We start from the raw sequence: 19,015 nt of genomic DNA, 5'->3' as shown, positions 1-19,015 counted from the left end.
AATCTTGTAAAATAAAGAAAAATAATTAATAAGCCTCTAATTATAATTAAGAATAATATAATAGAATAAATATAATTAGATTGTCAAATTGAAAGATTTATGCAAATAAGTATTCTAAAAATTAAAATAGAAATAATTATTCAGATAGGATGAATAGAGTTATTATTAGCAGCTAGGAAAAATAAAATAATAAAAAATATTAAAAAAATTAAAATAGTAAAAGTAAGTAATTCTTTGTTCATAAATAAGAGGAATTGAAAAAAATTAGTTTAATTAAATTAAATAAATTGAATATATTGATAAAAATTAATGAAAATCTAATTAATTTCAAAAAATAGTTTAGAAAAAGAATATTAATTTTGGAGATTAATGGCATAAATAGATTTATTTTTTTGAATTATATAATAAAATAATTATATAATTATTTATATTGATTTATTAATTTATATGTATATATATATATATATAATTATTTTATTATTATTAAATTTAATAAGAGATTTTTATAATTTATTATTTAGTTTTTAGGGTGTGTGAAGGAGTTTTGGGGTTAACCTTATTAGTAATTATTGTTCGTTTTCATGGGAATGAGTTATATTATCTATTTAATATTAATAAGTTTTAATTAAAAAAATTAAAAATTTATTTAATATTTATTTTATATTAAAATATTTAATAATTTATACGAATTTATTATAATAAATATCTTTAATTTACAAAATTAATGTTTTAGTATAAACTATAGTGTAATAAAATTTCTGTTATTTATTTTTTGAATTAATATGATAAAATTTTTATTTTTTTTTATATTTATAATTTTATTAATAAAAAATAAAAAAATTATATTTTTTTATAATTCATGTTTTATTTTTAGATTTTTATTTTTATTTAAATTTATATTTAAGGATGATATTTGAATTAGGGCTGGGGTATTTATAGGATTTAATTTTTATTTATTTTTTTTTTATTAGTTTTAAGATTTTGAATTTTAGCTTTAATAAGAATAGTTATTCAATTGGAGGAGGGGTGTGACAGGTTAATTAAAAAAAATTATGAGAAAAAGATGTTAATATTTGAAATTATATTATTAATTTTAATTATTTATTTTTCTTCTATAAATTTGATATTATTTTATTTAATGTTTGAATTAAGATTAATTTCTATATTTATTGTCATTATTTATTGAGGGTTAAATTTTGAACGAACTTCAGCATCTTATTATCTTTTAATATACACAATATTTATTTCTTTACCTTTATTAATTTATTTATTTGAAATTTATAAGCATAATATAACATTTGATTTTAATTTATTGATAAAAAATATAATAATTAATATGGGGTTTTGAAATTATTTAGTTTATTTTATAGCATTTTTTATTAAACTACCAATTTTTATTTTTCATGTTTGGTTGCCCAAGGCTCATGTTGAAGCACCTGTTTATGGGTCAATAATTTTAGCTGCTGTTTTATTAAAGTTAGGGGGGTATGGTTTATTACGTTTTATTATAATATTTATTTTTCAAAGGAATAAGTATAGATATGTAATTTTTAGGGTTGGAATTGTAGAAAGATTGTTTATTGGTATTTTATGTTTAGTTGAGATTGATATAAAAAGTTTGGTGGCTTATTCATCTGTTGTGCATATAAATGTGATAATATGTTCAATATTAACAATAATAAAATTAGGATTTATTAGTGCCTATATTTTAATAATTTCTCATGGCCTATGTTCATCGGGTTTATTTTTTATGGTGAATTTATATTATGAGCGGTCAGGGAGTCGATTGATTTTTTTTAATAAAGGAATATTAAATATTTTCCCATCTTTAAGAATTTGATGATTTTTATTATGTGCTGCTAATTTTTCTTTCCCCTTTTCTTTAAATTTTTTTAGGGAGATTTTTATAATTAGAGTTTTAATTAGATGGGAGATATCTGTTATTATTTATATAATAATGATTTGTTTTTTTAGGAGTGCTTATTCATTATATTTATATTCATATATTCAGCATGGGTTTAACTATTTTGAGGAAAAATTTTCAATAATTTATTTAAAAGATTATATGATTATTTTGATTCATTTAATTCCTTTAATTTTAATAATTTTAAACTTAAGTTTAATACATTAATTTTTTTAAATAGAATTTAATTTTATTATATTAGTTAATATAAATAATATTAATTAATAAATAAGTAAATGTTTATTATTTACTTTATTTTATTATAATGTTATTTATTTAAGTAGTTTAAAATAAAATATTAATTTGTGAAATTAATGATATAAAAAAAATTTATCTTAGATTATTATAAATTTATTTATTTATTCATTTTTTATAATAATTATTTTTATATTATTTTTTTTATAAGATTATATTTAAATCTAATGAACTTAAGATATATGATGGAATGATGATTTTTTTTAATTTTAATTCAATTAATGTAGAATTTTATATTTTATTTGATTGAGTTTCATCATTATTTATTGGGGTAGTTATATTAATTTCTTCAATAATTATATTATATAGAATAATTTATATAGGCGATGATATATTTATTGATCGGTTTATTAAGTTAGTAATTATATTTGTTTTATCAATAATTTTAATAATTATCAGCCCTAATTTAATTAGAATTTTATTTGGGTGAGATGGGCTAGGATTAACTTCTTATTGTTTAGTGATTTATTATCAGAATTATTTATCATATAATTCTGGGATAGTGACAGTTTTATGCAATCGAATTGGGGATATTGGATTATTAATAAGAATTGGGTTAATATTTACATTTGGGAGTTGAGGTTTAAGTTTTATGGGAAATTATAAGTTAATTTTAGGAATAATTGTTTTAGCAGCAGTTACAAAAAGTGCTCAGATTCCTTTTTCTGTTTGATTACCAATAGCTATAGCCGCCCCAACCCCAGTGTCAGCTTTGATTCATTCATCAACTTTGGTTACTGCGGGGGTTTATTTAATAATCCGTTTTAATAAATATTTAATGAATAGGGGTATTGAGAAAATTTTATTATATATTTCAATTTTTACTATATTTATATCTGGGTTAATGGCAAATTTTGAGAATGATTTAAAAAAAATTATTGCTTTGTCTACTTTAAGTCAGCTGGGATTAATAATAATAATTTTAAGTTTAAGGTTTAATTTTTTAGCCTTTTTTCATCTTTTGACTCATGCAATCTTTAAGTCATTATTATTTATGTGTGCGGGGGTTATAATTCATCTAATGAATAATAATTAGGATATTCGATTATGTGGTAATTTAAATGAGTTTATTCCATTTACTATAATAAGATTTTATATTTCTAGATTGGCATTAATGGGAGTTCCTTTTTTAGCCGGATTTTATTCTAAAGATTTAATTATAGAAATTATTTATTTAAATAATATTAATATTTTTTTATTAATAATAATTACTTTGTCAATTTCTCTTACTGTATCATATTCTTTACGATTGATATATTATATTTATTTTGGTTCATTTAAAAATTCAAGATTTTATTACTATAAAGAAGATAAATTAATGAATTTATCAATGTTTGTTTTATTAATTTTAAGATTAATTAGAGGATCTATATTAATGTGAATATTTTTTTTTTGATAATTATTTTTTATATATGAGTGTAAATGTAAAAATAACTACAATGTTATTATTATTTGTGGGAATATTATTAAGGTTGATTGTATCTATTAAAAATTTAATTAATATATTAATATTTAGTTATTTTTTTAGATCTATATGATTTATAAATTATATATATATATATATATGAATTTATAGTCTTATTATAGTTTGTAGATTAAACATTTATGAGATAGATAAAATATGGGTTGAATTTATAGGAAAGAAAATTATTTATAGAATAATAAATAGGTTAGTAATTAAAATAAAATTATTTAAAATTTATATATTTATTTTTATTTCAGTGTTAATTTTATTGATTATTTTTTTTATTAATTAATTTTTAAAGTAATTTATATTTAAATAGCTTAAATTTTTGTAAAGCATAATATTGAAGATATTAAGATAATAAGATTTTATTTTTAAATAATTTATTTATAAATACAAAATTTATTATTTTTATAATGAAAATATAAGGTTTTTATTAATTAAACTATATAAATAAATAATAAAGAAAAATGAACTAGAATTTTTATAAATTCAATATAATTATTAACAATAATTTACCTCTTTTTTGGTTTTAGCTAATAGTTTTAATTAAATATTTACTAAATTTACGAAATAAAATGAAATCTTTCATTAAATATTGAGTTAGAAGCTCAAAAAAATATTATTTCAAAAAAATAAATTTTATTTGGGGAGATTCTTTTAGATTAATAGAAATTAATCAAATTTTTTCTCTCGAAATTATTATTATACAAAGAGCCTTTCATTCGCATGATGACGCAATAGGCGACGGCGAGAAAGACTTAGTGTAATCGAATATTATTCTTATCTCTTGACGCAAAGACCCGATGAAACCGAATATTATTCTTATCTATTGACGCAGAGACTCAGCGAGACTAAATATTATGTCAGCGCAGAGACCAGTGAAATCGAATATTATGCCTATCTCTCGACGCAGCGACTCGACGAAACTAAATATTATAACAACGAGCCTTTTGATATTCGCCGCTGAATATCAACTTAAGATTAAGAAGAGCTCACCGCTTCTGACGTCTTCGAAGGCGGAGAGTTCCTTCACCAAGAGCAAGAATCCATCTCCACCGGACGATTAAGCCAACCCGGGAAGTCTTGGATCCACCGGACGCCTAGAGAGAGGTGACCCGAAAGTGGGGACGGAGCGCAGAACGTCAATCGAGCTTGCGGACCGAGTCAGTCGCTCCCCATCATTCAAACTAAAAAGTCGCTCGCCATCATTCAAACTAAAAAATCGCTCCCCATCATTCAAACTAAAAAGTCGTTCACCACCAGTCATCTAAAACAGTCGCCAACAACCCATCAACCTTGAAAGTCGCTTTCCAAACTTCATCTTAATAAGTCACTTCAACATCTCTCCGAAACGTTAGTCCGAAGTCGTGAAAAGTCGTCTCTGTATCTTTATACATTCACTGCGTCCTAAAATAAATTTTAACTTAATTTTCGTCAGCTACTTTGTGTCGTCAAGGTAAATCTTTAATAATACTTTACTTTCTCGTCTTCGCGACTTGTCTTATATTATAATTTAGAGCTTTGACTCACTCTACATTATAATTTAGAATTACTACTTTATTGTTAATTAATCTCCAATTTCTGGTACAGTGCGGTTGTTCCTTTTACATTCGAATTGTGACCAACATTTATAATCATAATTTGCAATCTCTGTAAAATCTTCAAGCTTTTAAAATACATAGTCGCTTATTTCAGAATATTCACAAGTTAATTATTTTAATACAGTGTTCCTTCACCTCCAACCAGTATTTACTATAATTAATTTAATATCGATTAAATCTTTAACGTACGTCTGGATCTTGAGCGTTAGCGAGACCCGTGCCTGGGATAGAGCAGAGTGACGTGCCCCTCGTGTTAGTTCGAGCAGAGCTGAGACTTAGTCGATAAGCTGCTTGAATGTCGCTTGATCCAGATTGTCAAACTGAAAAGAATAACTTTTTAAATTAGAATAAAATTTTGGTTATAATTTATAGTAAATGCCTGGTTCTCGTCGCGCCGGTAAACGACATAGACAATTACGTGCCGCTTTACGCCGACAGAGACAAATTTCGAACAGTGATAACGGTCTCAGCCAAGTAGGAAAAGACAATCCAATTAATGTACCGGACAATCAAAGAATTGTCGTAGAACTTTTCGATCAGCTTCCTGCATCTGACTCAGTTGAAGCTCCCATCTCGCGAAGAACCTTCGAATTTATTGGCTGGCCCGGACCTTTGGTTGAAATCAAGCTGCATCCTGCCTCAACCTCTACCACCGACATCCCTGAGGGAGATCCACGACGTCCAGAGTACGAGGAAAAGGCCCAGGAAAATCAGCAAAACTAGAGACATTAATAAAAGTAAATCACAATTTTGAATACATACGCATATGATCAATCAAGAAGAATATTACTATTTTAATAAAAAGAAAACGCACTCATATTCCAACAAAATATAATAAAAAAAGAAAAGAATTCCGAATTGAACTACTATTTATAACACATCGTGTTTGACATTTATATGACATCATATTACTCTAACAATTTCAATTTTGCAAAACAATTATAATTACAATCCAGACGTATGCTTTTACGACTAATGCAATAAACTGTTCCACCTTCAAGCTTCGAAATAAAAATCTTTTATACAGTTAACTAGACATACATACTAGATATATATATATATATCTCACTCTTTTGAATAACTTACAGATCAGGCTATTGACTCATAAAATTACAAATTGACTCACATTCTGATACTACTCTCAAGAATTATAAAGTTAAAATACTATATCAATAAATTTGCAAATAATTGATCTATCAATGTAAGTGAATTAACTACTCGTTACACTTAATTTAATAATAAAAATAACGGAGCATCCCTTGTTTAATCTCTTCTTCCTATCTTCCATCGAAAACAGTGATTTTGACAACAATAAATTATATCACTGGCCTCCACCACACCATATTCCAGTTGTACATTTCTTTATATGACACCTCACCACACAGTGCTGAACCTGCAAAGAACCATACTTTTATTAACATATATAAATATCTACATAAGAGCAATAAAAATTTTAATGATCTTTTCTTATTACGTGAATAGATGCATCAACGATATTTATGAAAAATAAAATCATAGTGCAACAGTTGACTTTCTCTTAAAGAAAGAGATATCTACATTCAATATAAATCCAAATCATTTAAATTTCTCAATTTAACCTTGTTCTTCATATTAAAGCAGTCATTAATTACTGGGAAATTTGCACTTACATTATACAAGTCGTAAATTAAAACTTTCAAAATCAGTATATATTTGGAATTGCTCCGACGGTGAATTCTACTATACAACAACAGTAAGTACTTAATCCCCCACCATTACTATCACAAACTACCTTAATCCCTATCTCAATTTTAATATAATTGAAAATTTGTCAAATTAATCACAATCTATTTATAATTCCAAAATTGAAATTTTCCAATCATTCCAACTTTAAATTGAATAAATTTAAAACTATTGCAGATATAATTTTAGAATTTTATTTTCTCTTTAATTAATTTAAGTGTCATTGTGCATCACGTTCATTGCATACGCGATAATGGTCATGGTGTCATGGAGTTCCTAGAACTTCCTCAGCCTCTCGTTAGTGCCGAGTGAATTGTATTCTGACCACCTGACTATATCAAATATACAATAACGAGATTCAACGCGTTTGCTTAACATTCTTAATCATTTTCAAATACATATGTCATAAATTTAACCTTTTTATTTTCAACTTTCTTAATTTTTTTTTCTTCTTATCAAATAAAATAAAATAAATGAGGCCTCAGACAACTGATTCTGAATTTCAACAAAATCCTTTCGTTGACCCTGAAGTCATATTAGAAACTTTAATCCAATTTATAGAAGAAAATAAAGAAAATATTATTCACAATTTAGACAATATCATAAAAGAGTTTTTAAATCAAGCCTCTATTATCATCATTCCAGATCAGTAAAAAAATCCCCTGATTTATTAGTTCCTAGTACACATTGATCCTGCTCTCGGCGAAGCCCTGGGTATAGCCGACTTAGACAAATTACCCAAGAACTTAAATAGAGAGCAACCCTGTTATTGACACCTAGGTAGACGATAACAGTGAGTCACAGCACGTGACAAGGGCAGGACTTGGACAGTTGGGTTTCTTGACAATGCATTATTATTTAACGTTTCCTTTTTGTATCGTATATCGTAATCATATTCGGATAATTTGATTCGCCATTTTAAAAGTCTTGAAGTTGGATCTTTGATAGAATGTAACCATACTAGAGGTTTATGATCTGTTACGATGGTGAATATAGTGCTATATAAATAGGGTCTAAAATGATTCGTACAATATACCATAACTAAACATTTTTTCTCAATGGTCGAATAATTTTGTTCTGCTTTATTAAGTACTCTAGATGTATAGGCGATTGGAAGATCTTTTACGATTGGTCCTTGACTTAGTACTCCGCCGATTGCATATCCGGATGCATCAGTAGTTAAATTAAAGGGTTTGTTAAAATCGGGATATTGTAATATCGGTTTGTTGCATAGTTGGTCTTTGAAATTATTAAAAGCATATTCTTGATCTTTTTGCCATTTGAAACAATTATTTTTCCATTGGTATTTGGTGAAATCCTGAAGCGAGGTCAAGAACTGAGAAATATTTAGCGCTTCCTAGTTGATCAAGTATATCAGTTATGTTGGGAAGGGGATAAGCGTCTCCAATTGTTTTTTCATTAAGAGCGCGATAATCGATGACCATTCGCCATTTTTTATTTCCAGAAGAATCGGGTTTCTTAGGGACGATCCATAATGATGAATTATAAGGTGAGAGAGAATATTCTATCATATCGTCTCGTAGTAATTTAGTTATTTGTTTGTCAATTTCTTTTTTATGCATAGGAGGAAAGCGATATTGCTTGGTGTGTATCGGAGAGTCATCCGTGGTATAAATAGAATTATGGGTTACATGTATGGTTCCCAATTTATTATTAGGCAAATGGAATCTATCTAGATTATTATAAACCAGTGTTTGAAGATTATTCCTTTCTTCCTTATTTAAATGTTCCAACCTTAGGAGGTTTAAAATAAGTTCCGCGCTTTCTGGCGGTGTTTCAAAAAGGATCTCGTCTAACTGAGACGGATTATGAGTTGAAGAATGGCTCGTGCTCATCCGATGCTTTCGGAAATCAACGACATTGCAGAAGCCTTTATGAGACGTAGAAAAATCATCTTCGTCTTCTTCGGAAGAAGAAGAGAATTGGTAAGAAGAATCATAATCAGAGACACAACGAACTGTAGCCTTGGATAACCCTCGGGTTCCGTCGGCACCACAAGAAGAATATAGATTCTCTTGGGTATCAATGGTGTCAAATTCCTGCAGAGTGAATGAAGGTATTTCTATGTTATACTCTTCATCATTAGTATTAAAAAGAGGCAAGTAAGCTTTGCCATGAATATTAGTGTTACGTGCTCGCACGTCTCGCGATCCACTGTTATCGTCCTCCTCAGTGTCAATACCAGGGTTGCTCTCTAGTTTTTTAGGGCAACCTGTTTAAACTGGCTATACCCAGGGAGCCGCCGAGAGCTAAGTCTTGACTCTTTTGATAATCAGGGGATTTTTTTACTGATCGGGAACCACTACAATTGAAGCTTGGTTCATAAGCTCAATAATAATATCGTCTAAATTATAAATAATGTTTTCTTTATTTTCTTCCAAGAATTGTATTAATATTTCTAGTATAGTGTCAGGTTCTTGGGAAGAATTTTGTTGTATTTCAGCGTCGGTTACTCTTGGTTTCATTGATTATCAATTTATTTGAGGCTAATATAGAGAGATAGAGATAAAAATTTTATGTTCGTTGTGAGTACGTATTGAGTGTATTGTAGATATTGAAAATTTAAATTTCTATGATCAATGATTCTTTGACACCCGGTATATGAGATATGTATATAGGGTGGCTCTAAAGTAGGATTTTGTCTTTATTATTTAGTAATGACTGTTAAGAATTATCCTAACTTATTATTTAAGAAATTCTATAACACTTATAATTAATTCATTTAATTAATTATTATAGACTGATTTGGAGAGGCGAGATTAAGGACAGATTATCGTCATTTCAAGTCCTTTATAATGGAATTGGTCCGATCTTCCCAGGATGAACCAGTAAGAACAAGATGGCTGACGTTTTATAAACAAATGGAAATATTTTGTAACCAATTAAGGGTGAGTTTACGAAATTTTGATTATAAGATATTCAGGGAATACTGCATAAAATAAACCAGTTAAAGTAGTACCTTTACAGGTGCAAAATTGTGATTTATTGAATAGCAAAATTCTAAAGTCGTCTTAATTTAGTTCAAGTTTTGCATAAATCTTAGTTTGGTGGTAATAAGAAGTTTTAAAGGTATTTGGGATCATTAGGTCCGGAAATAAAAAATGTCAAAATGTGTAAAATTGGCTAAAAAGTGTATTCTCAAAGTTTCAAGCAAATTGGAAATTTCGTTAATTATTTATTTATTTTGTAATAAAATTTTATGGTTTTTATTGTTATTACAAAACGTTATTGTTAATTAATCATGAGGAGGAAAATTTGTTAGAAATTATTAATTTACAAGTAGGATAGGATAACTGAGACAATTTCTAACTTTGTATCTCCGATAGATTCGTTGTTATTTGATTTTACAAGTAATTTATAAATTAAATTATGTAAGAAAAATAATTTTTTGTAATTACAAAGGAGTCTAATTATAATAATTTGACTAAAATTTTGATGAAAAAAATATGATATCGTTTATAAATTATTGTTAGTTAACAAATGGATTGTTTATAAGTATATGTGTATGGAGGGTTTTAACAATTACCCTAATGTGCAAATGTATGTTAAAATTATTATCTTAACATGTCACTTGATTGTTTATTTATAAACAAATTGACTCGGTTTTATTATAGATTGAGAAGAAGGGGTTAAAAACTTTCTCAATATGATTTGTTAATTGCTTGATATGAATTAATATATAATTTTGAACAAGTTATACTCATATAGTAATGAATATGAGAAAGAATTGATTATTTTTAATTATGTAGGGGATTTTGTGACTCATGAATACTTTGAATGGATTTTCTTATTTATAATAAAATGATAATAATATGCTAAATAATAATAATGTGTTGAATAAGGTATGTTTTAATTTTTGTGTTTTTTTTTTTTCAAGGGAAGATGGTGTACAAATAAATGAATTTACACTGGAATATGGTTAATTAGAGGCCGGTGCTATTATTTATTTAAAAAGTCACCGTCTCTGATGGAGAAGGAAAGTGGTTATAAGAAGGATGCTCCTTATGACATTATTTATTAAGATAAGTATCGCGGATCTTTCTTTTATATATATATGTTTCTATTTATTTATTTGTTCCCTTGTCATAATTAGAAAAATTAATAATTAGTAATTTAATGTTAATCTATAAATAAGGTTAAAATTCATTGTTTTCATAAATACTTATACATGATTGGAAAGATTCTTATTAATACTTTATTTGTCTAAAAGCTTATTATGAAGATTTATTGTTATAGTTAATTTAGTGAAGTATAGACATATATATATATATATATATGTATACGTTGCTATTTTATACGTGAGTTATATCTAGGAGCTAAGGGAGGAACAGTTTATTGTATGAACAGTAATATATATATATGTGTACTTACAGTTGTATTAACTATTACTATGTTTTATATATTATATTATATATATATATATATATATATATATATATATATATATATATATATATGTGTGTATAATGAAATTTTTACGTATTTTATATTTGAAATAATATTATTAAATGATAGAGAAAATGCTTTAATATAGTGAAAGCAATTGCAAATAAAATTTTCTAAAAATTTTATTATAATTTTAATGATTATAAGATAAAGTAGTAATATGGTTACTAATGTGTAATTAAAATAATGTTGAATTAAAATAATATTAAGAGATAAAAGAAAAGAAAAAATATGTGTATATATATATATATTTATATGTGTGTGTGTGACTTACTTTAAAGTATTTTATTTTTGTGAGTTTTCCTGTGTCTTCTCACGTGCTGTTCTTCGTGGATCAGATTCGAGGATGTCTGCGACAGAGATCTCAGGAGGAAATAGTTCAATCTGCGCCAGTGGTCCGGGCCATCCAATGAACTCGAAGGTTCTTCGGTTGCTGGGGATGTCAACTGGCTCTAAGCGGCCACTCGAAGAGTTCAACAACGATCCTTTGATTATTTGGTATGTCTATAATAAGTTCTTCACTATTTCCAGTTGTTTGATTAAAAGCATTAATTTGGTTTTGAAGTTGCCGTTGTTGGCGTAAAGCGGCGCGTAACTGTTTGTACCTTTTACCGGCGCGGCGAGTACCAGGCATCTACTATAAATTATCGTAAATTATTTTTTATTTTTCTAAATTAACTTTTGTTAACAATCTGGATTAAACGACGCCCAGACAGCTCATCGACTAAGTCTCAGCTCTGCCTGAACTGTAACGAGGGGCACGTCACTTTGCTCTTTTCCAGGCTCGGGACTCGCTATCGCTTTATCCAGATAGAGTAAATAATAAAATTCTAATGACTTTAATATTTAGTTAATATTGTAGTAATAAATTTGTATAATATTTAATTGTTTATAGTAAATGTTGGCTCTGGAATGTAGGAACACTGGATCTAACAATTCACTTGAAGTAATGCAAGAATAAGCTAGTATATTTCAAATGTCAAAATAATTTTACAAAGCTGCAAGTATATAAGTTGCTATGATAATGTTATTAATTAAAACGAGAGGTACATCCGCACTGTACCGAGATTAAAGATATCAATGGTAATATAGTATTAAATCTAAGTTAATTTAAAACGAGTCGCGGAGTAGATGAATCTTAAAATATTAAAAGACTCTACCTTGACGACACAAAGTAGTAGTCAGAAAAACTAAGTTGAATTATATTTTAGGACGCAGCGAACAAAGACTCAGAGATTCTATCACTTAGGATGACTTCTTCACGTCTACTGTTTAACTTATGATGAACGACTTATTAAAATGATAAGTGGTTAGCGACTTTTAGGTTGAAGGTAGGAAGACGACTGTTTTAGATGACCGGTGGTGAACGACTGCCTCTGTCCGCAAGCTCGACTGACGTTCTGCGCTCCGTCCCCACTTTCGGGTCTCTCCCTCTAGGCGTCCGGTGGATCCAAGACTTCCCGGGTTAGCTATGTCATCCGGTGGAGATGGATTCTTGATCTTGGTGAGGGAACTCTCCGTCTTCGAAGACGTCAGAAGTGGTGAGCTCTTCTTAATCTCAGTTTGATATTCAACGTGAATATCAAGAGGCACGTTGTTATAATATTTAGTTTCGTCGAGTCTCTGCGTCGAGAGATATGAATAATATTCGGTTTCATTAGCCTCTTTGTCAATAGATAGGAGTAATATTCGATTTCACTAATCTCTGCGTTGATAGATAGTATTTAGTCTCGCTGAGTCTCTGTGTCAATAGATAAGAATAATATTAGGTTTCATCGGGTCTCTGCGTCAAGAGATAAGAATAATATTCGATTTCACTAAGTCCTTCTCGCCGTCGCCTATTGCGTCATCATGTGAATGAAAGGCTCTTTGTATTATAATAATTTCGCACTCTTATATTATAATTCTTTTTACAGCAAGAGAGACTTATTAATTTAACTATAGCAAGAGTTATTATTCGTTCTTAAAGTTATTATGTCTCATCATTAATATTTCTTTTCTTTTCACTTATTAATTTATGCTATTATATTTAAATTTCCTTTAATTTTCTCTCTTGTTGTATCACATATTTTATATTGACATATCTGCTTTTATATATAGTATCCATATGAAAGATTTAATTAATGCAATTTTAATACTGTTATTTTTAATTTATAATTCCTTTCTATCGTGATTCCTTATGGTTTCACTTTAGCATAGGAGACTAGCTCTCCTTTAAATATATATATATATATAGATATATATGTATAATACTTGTCGTGCGTTATCTTTTTAGAATATTAGAATTTTTCATCAATTACACTAAGAGAAAGTCTTCCATGTAGATTTACATGTTGATATATAAAATCAGCTTATTAATATCATTAAATATATTAACTTATATGTATTTCTCAATGTTAGTGTGCGTATACCTTTCGAAATGTGCTTCACTGAATAATATTTTCCTTTTTCTTTTATTATTTTTTTTTTGTTATAGTTATGAAAATGTAAAATTTATAAAGCGATTGTTAGTATGATTTAACTCTAATATAATTAGTTTGCAAGTGTTTCTGTTACAAAGATAATTTTAGCTTTTATTTGGAAAACTAATATATAGTAGTCTAATGATTACAATTTTTTTTATTTCTTTACTGATAAGGTCAGTATTATTTTGTTAATACTCTATGCAAGCAACGTCCAATTTAATAGCTATATAATACTATGCTTGATTAAATATTTTATTAAGTTCAAGTTGAGATATGTATATCTCATACTTTGTGTTCATATTTCTAGCGGTACGTTTATATTTTGAAAAATTTAATTTGAAATTTTTTGGTGGGACGTCACACCCCCTCCTCTTATTTAAGAACAAATTCCCGATGTTATCGAAGGGATTTGTTCGATATCATTCAATCGTTCTCGAAGGTCAGTGTAAACAATGGGAATAGGGGTGGTTGTATTTACCGTTGTTGCATTCACGATAGTTGACTCATTTTTGGGTGCTGTCGGTGTTATTGGGATAGGACTCATTGGCTTCCGAGAAGATGGATCTTCTTCTGGTTCCATTCCTCGTTGATTCACGGGTCCTCGTGCTAGGTGAAGTAAGAGATGTGTGAGCGAACTCCATACGGCGCCTATTAGTAGGTCCGTAGGTACCGCCCGAGAACGGCTGCGTCGGGACACGGTCGCTCGACGTGAAGACCCGCGCGTCGTCCGTAGGTACCGCCCGTGATCCCGTCCGTAGGTACCGCCCGAGAACGGCGGCGTCGGGACACAGTCGCTCGGCGTGAAGACCCGCGCGTCGTCCGTAGGTACCGCCCGTGATCCTCTCACGTTCAAGTTGAGCATCCTACCTCCTCGTGGTACTTCTGGTAACACTACGGCTTAATTGCGTAGCGGCTAAATGGTGTCTCAGCGTTAGTGCGCCCTAAAGGGTCTTGTGCCCATGTGCCGAATCCTATGGTGAGTTGTGGGGCCAAGAAAGGTGAGGCTTTTCGGGGACTCTCGGTTGATATACCGTTTGCTCCCCACCACGCAGTAAATATGATGAGTACAAATGAAAGAGAATCTCACCGCCCGGGTTCTCGGATGGCCCGGGCACTGCGTGCTAGAGGCGGTGTGGCGGGTGGTGTAGCGACCCCCGTTGGAGGCGACGGTTCTCCCGCGATTAATAGCGATAATGCCAACATGCAGGTGTCTCAGATGAACCCAGTTCACTGTAGGCACTGCGGAAGGGAGTTCCGGAACACGCGTGGCCTGGGGTTACACGTTGTACGTGCCCACCCCGAGGAAGCCAACAGCGCTATCAATGTCGAGCGAGTCAGGGCCAGATAGTCAGAGGAGGAAATCCGTCTCATGGCGAGGAGTGAGGCTGCAGCCGCCTCAGCGGGGGTTCTCTTCATGAACCAACACCTCCAGGAGATGTTCCCCCATAAAACGTTGGAAGCGGTCAAAGGTAAGCGTCGACAAGAGGCTTACCGGAGGCTGGTCCTTCAGTTCAGCCAGGAAATCGCGTCAGGACCAGACGTGGACGGCACAAGCAACAGGGCAGAAGCGATGATGACAGGAGTCGCTGGCCCTGCCGCCATTGAGACGGACGAAGGGGAAAACCCTGGTATGATGGCGGCGCCGCAGCCTTTACCTCACGACCCAAGTACGGGTGTTGAGAGGCTTCGAAGCGCGGTGGAGGAGCTCATAGAGCAGGTCCGATGCTTCCGTAGCTACGAGGCTGGTTCTCTATTGGTTACGGCTAGAGAATTTCTGGAGGGAAGATACGACGTCCATGCCATTGAGAGATGGCTGGGCAAGGTCTTCCCGGTACAGACCGCGCGCTCTCCTCGACGAGCAAAAACAGCGAGGCGCAATCCTCCAAAGAACAAAGAGAGTAGTAGGAAGCAAATGAGAATTAGAGAATATGCAATTGTGCAATCTCTATATAAGAAAAACTTCAAGACGTGCCTTGCGAGAATACTCGATGGAAACTCCGAACGTACACGGCCGTCCGAGGTTGAATTCCGCGAATACTGGCGTGCCATTATGGAGGCGTCCAGTGGTGCGGATGGAGACTTGGCGTCGTTGCGGGAGCGGTACGGAGAGTCAAGGACACGAGCCAGTTCCACCCGGAGACATCCACCGATGGCCAGAGGGATTCATCTCGAAGGCGTCGGTGAGGGCGCGGCTGGGTCTAGCAACCCACCGGCCGATAAGTCCTCGCTCTGGGACCCGATCTCAGTTACTGAGGTTGGTCGGGTTTCCGTAAGGATTGGTTCTGCGCCAGGTTTGGATGACATAGTGCCTCGTGTTTGGAATGCCGATCCGGGCCTTGCTGTTCAACCTGTTGCTCCTAGCAGGAGAGGCTCCCGCCTCGATCACCACTACCAGGACGGTGTTCCTAGAAAAGGGGAAGATGCCGGAACGGCCTAAGCCGTCGGATTATCGACCTCTGAGTATAGGCTCCGTTGTGTTGAGACACTTACATAAGATATTGGCAAAGAGACTATCGGCTCTGGACATTTTTGATAAGCGTCAGCGAGGATTTCGGCCGGTCGATGGCGTTTGCGAGAACGTCACGACATTGACGGCATTGCTGGGCGACGCTAGAAGGAGCAAGAGGGCACTCCATGTGGCGTGTGTGGACCTGTCGAAGGCATTCGACACGGTATCGCATAACGCAATACATAAGACACTCGAGGAAGCAGGGTTGCCATTGGCCTTCCGAGAGTATGTCAGAGCCGCATATGATAATGCCGCCACGGTGATCCAAGGCGCCGATGGTGTAGTGTCGAGGATGCAACTGGGACGTGGTGTGAGACAAGGAGATCCTCTGTCGCCCCTACTGTTCAATCTGGTCGTGGATCGGACACTTGGGTTTCTCTTGGAGGATGTTGGGTATAGAATCGGTGGAAGGGTGGTCGACGTGCTGGGTTACGCTGACGACATTGTACTCCTGTCATCTACCAAGGTTGGCTTGCAGAAGAATTTGACTCGGCTGCATGAAGCCTTAGCGCGGTGTGGGCTCAGTATTAACGCTAATAAGACAGGCGTCCTATCTCTAGTGCCTTCAGGACGAGACAAGAAGGTTAAGTGGAAACAACACCAAGCTTCACACTGGGGGGAGTGGTGATACCGCAGAGATCCCCAACGGAGATTTGGACGTACCTGGGCAATGATTACCAAGGTGCTAGGGAATGTGCACACATCCCGCCGTTAGCTCTGGCCGTCGAGCTACTTACGAAAGCACCGTTAAAACCTCAACAGAGGATACGGTTGCTGCGAGATTGCCTCCTCCCGAAGTATTATCACCGATGGGTGGTGGGTTCAGTCTGCGCCAAAACGTTGAAAAGGGCGGATGTGACAGTAAGAACTGCGGTTCGACGCTGGTTGCTGATTTCAAAGATATTCTGGCGACAGCTTGCACGACAACGTCGTCCCATGTTCCATAGTGGTCGGAATACTGGGTGCCTTTGCATTTTTTATCGTTGCCTACGCTTCCAGCCATGGTGATGCTGTAGGAGGCGGTTTGGTTGACTCAGATGCCGTCGATTAAAACTCTTGCTCCTAGCGAAAGAGTACCATCACGAAACATTCGTTTGCACTGTGAGTGTCCGGTTTCATGTATATAGTCAGCACGTCCGTTATGCACGATCGAAACATGCGAGTGCATGCCACAGTAATATATAGTTCTTGAAATTTCGACCTTACATTGTATTATATACGCATGATTATACTCAGATAATTGAAGGAGTTGGATATAAGTATCCGTAGAGTTTGGTGTTTTATGTGGAAGATTGCATTCTCCCACATCCAACAACGAAACTGATGTAATATTTAAATGTTGCCCTCCGCATTAAAAACCGAGAAAGGCGAGGGACGTTTGCGCAGTGATTAATAATACTAAATGATACATCATATCTGTAAATAAGCAGATACAATTTATTATTTTTGCATGTATATTTGTATGAATAGAATATATTTTTACTTTATTTTATGGTCTTTTCATTTCATTTGTTGGTTCATGCATTAATAGTATCTTTACTTCTGTTTTATCGCAATCATATAATAACTCTTCTACATTATTTGGATCTAATTCTCTCTTTCTGAGTACGCAACATATCGCTAAATAGTGCATGAAGCAAGTAGAACATTCTTTTACAGAAGTATAGGTAATTATGTCATTTCCGCAAATATAGCAATTTTCTTCTTGAAAAATATCACTATATATACCATGGAATTGTATAAGTCCATACGCTTGAAAATTTTGTTGAATTAATCTGAAGCAGGTGACGCAATATCGATTATCTTCCACTTTAATATACTGAACATTATAACAATGATAAGAGAAAATTCCAGGGCAATGCGTCAGAATATAAGGTGGCTTATATCTATAAGGCTTATATCTATAAGGCTTAGGTCTACACATTTTATGAATAACTATTACTACGTAGAAATATATATATATATATTTAATTTACATGTATTCAAAAGTTATTACTATTAGGTCGTCAATGTCTTCAAGGAATGAATTCTTTTGCTGAAAAGATAATACTTGTATATATATATATTTCTTTAATAGAAGCACTTATATATAACTCTATTCTCTATTGTTTTATATCTATTTCTTCCTTATATATGTATGTAAAATTTTTCTATTCGTATTTTCGTATTTTATATGTTAGGTGTTTATATCTATAATATTCAGACAGCAGGGAGGAGTAACAGGTTGCGCAGATTAAGTATCCGCGTTTGGTGTGGGTATATCCGGTGGCTTTAACGAACCACGTAATGTGTAATCGTTATTGTACTCGTGAAAAGGCGGGTGAAGTTTTGTATAAAGGATCTATTGTTGATCATTGGCGGGGCCAACACATCTGAAATCAAAAAATCGTTCTTAGCATTTCATCCTGGTTCAATGTGAGCTATCTTCAATTTATCTGTGTGAACAACTCTCGACGAGTTTTTAAATAAAACTTTGATGTTATTGTTGGGCAATGTTTCAAGTACTTCAAAGGGTCCAATATATTGATCAGAGAATTTTCCTTTAGCTGGTTCTTTTAATAAAAA

At 32.3% G+C, this 19,015-nt stretch overlaps 1 pseudogene; it reads left to right on the top strand.

The window, feature by feature from the left end:
• The first annotated feature begins 1,063 nt into the window (after positions 1-1,063).
• Positions 1,064-3,614, top strand: LOC140675332 (NADH-ubiquinone oxidoreductase chain 5-like; annotated as a pseudogene).
• Positions 3,615-19,015: the final 15,401 nt, after the last annotated feature.

This window comes from Anoplolepis gracilipes, chromosome 17 (genome assembly GCF_047496725.1).
Source record: "Anoplolepis gracilipes chromosome 17, ASM4749672v1, whole genome shotgun sequence".
Classification (NCBI taxonomy): Eukaryota; Metazoa; Arthropoda; class Insecta; order Hymenoptera; family Formicidae; genus Anoplolepis; species Anoplolepis gracilipes.
This window is presented reverse-complemented; position numbering and strand designations above follow the sequence as displayed.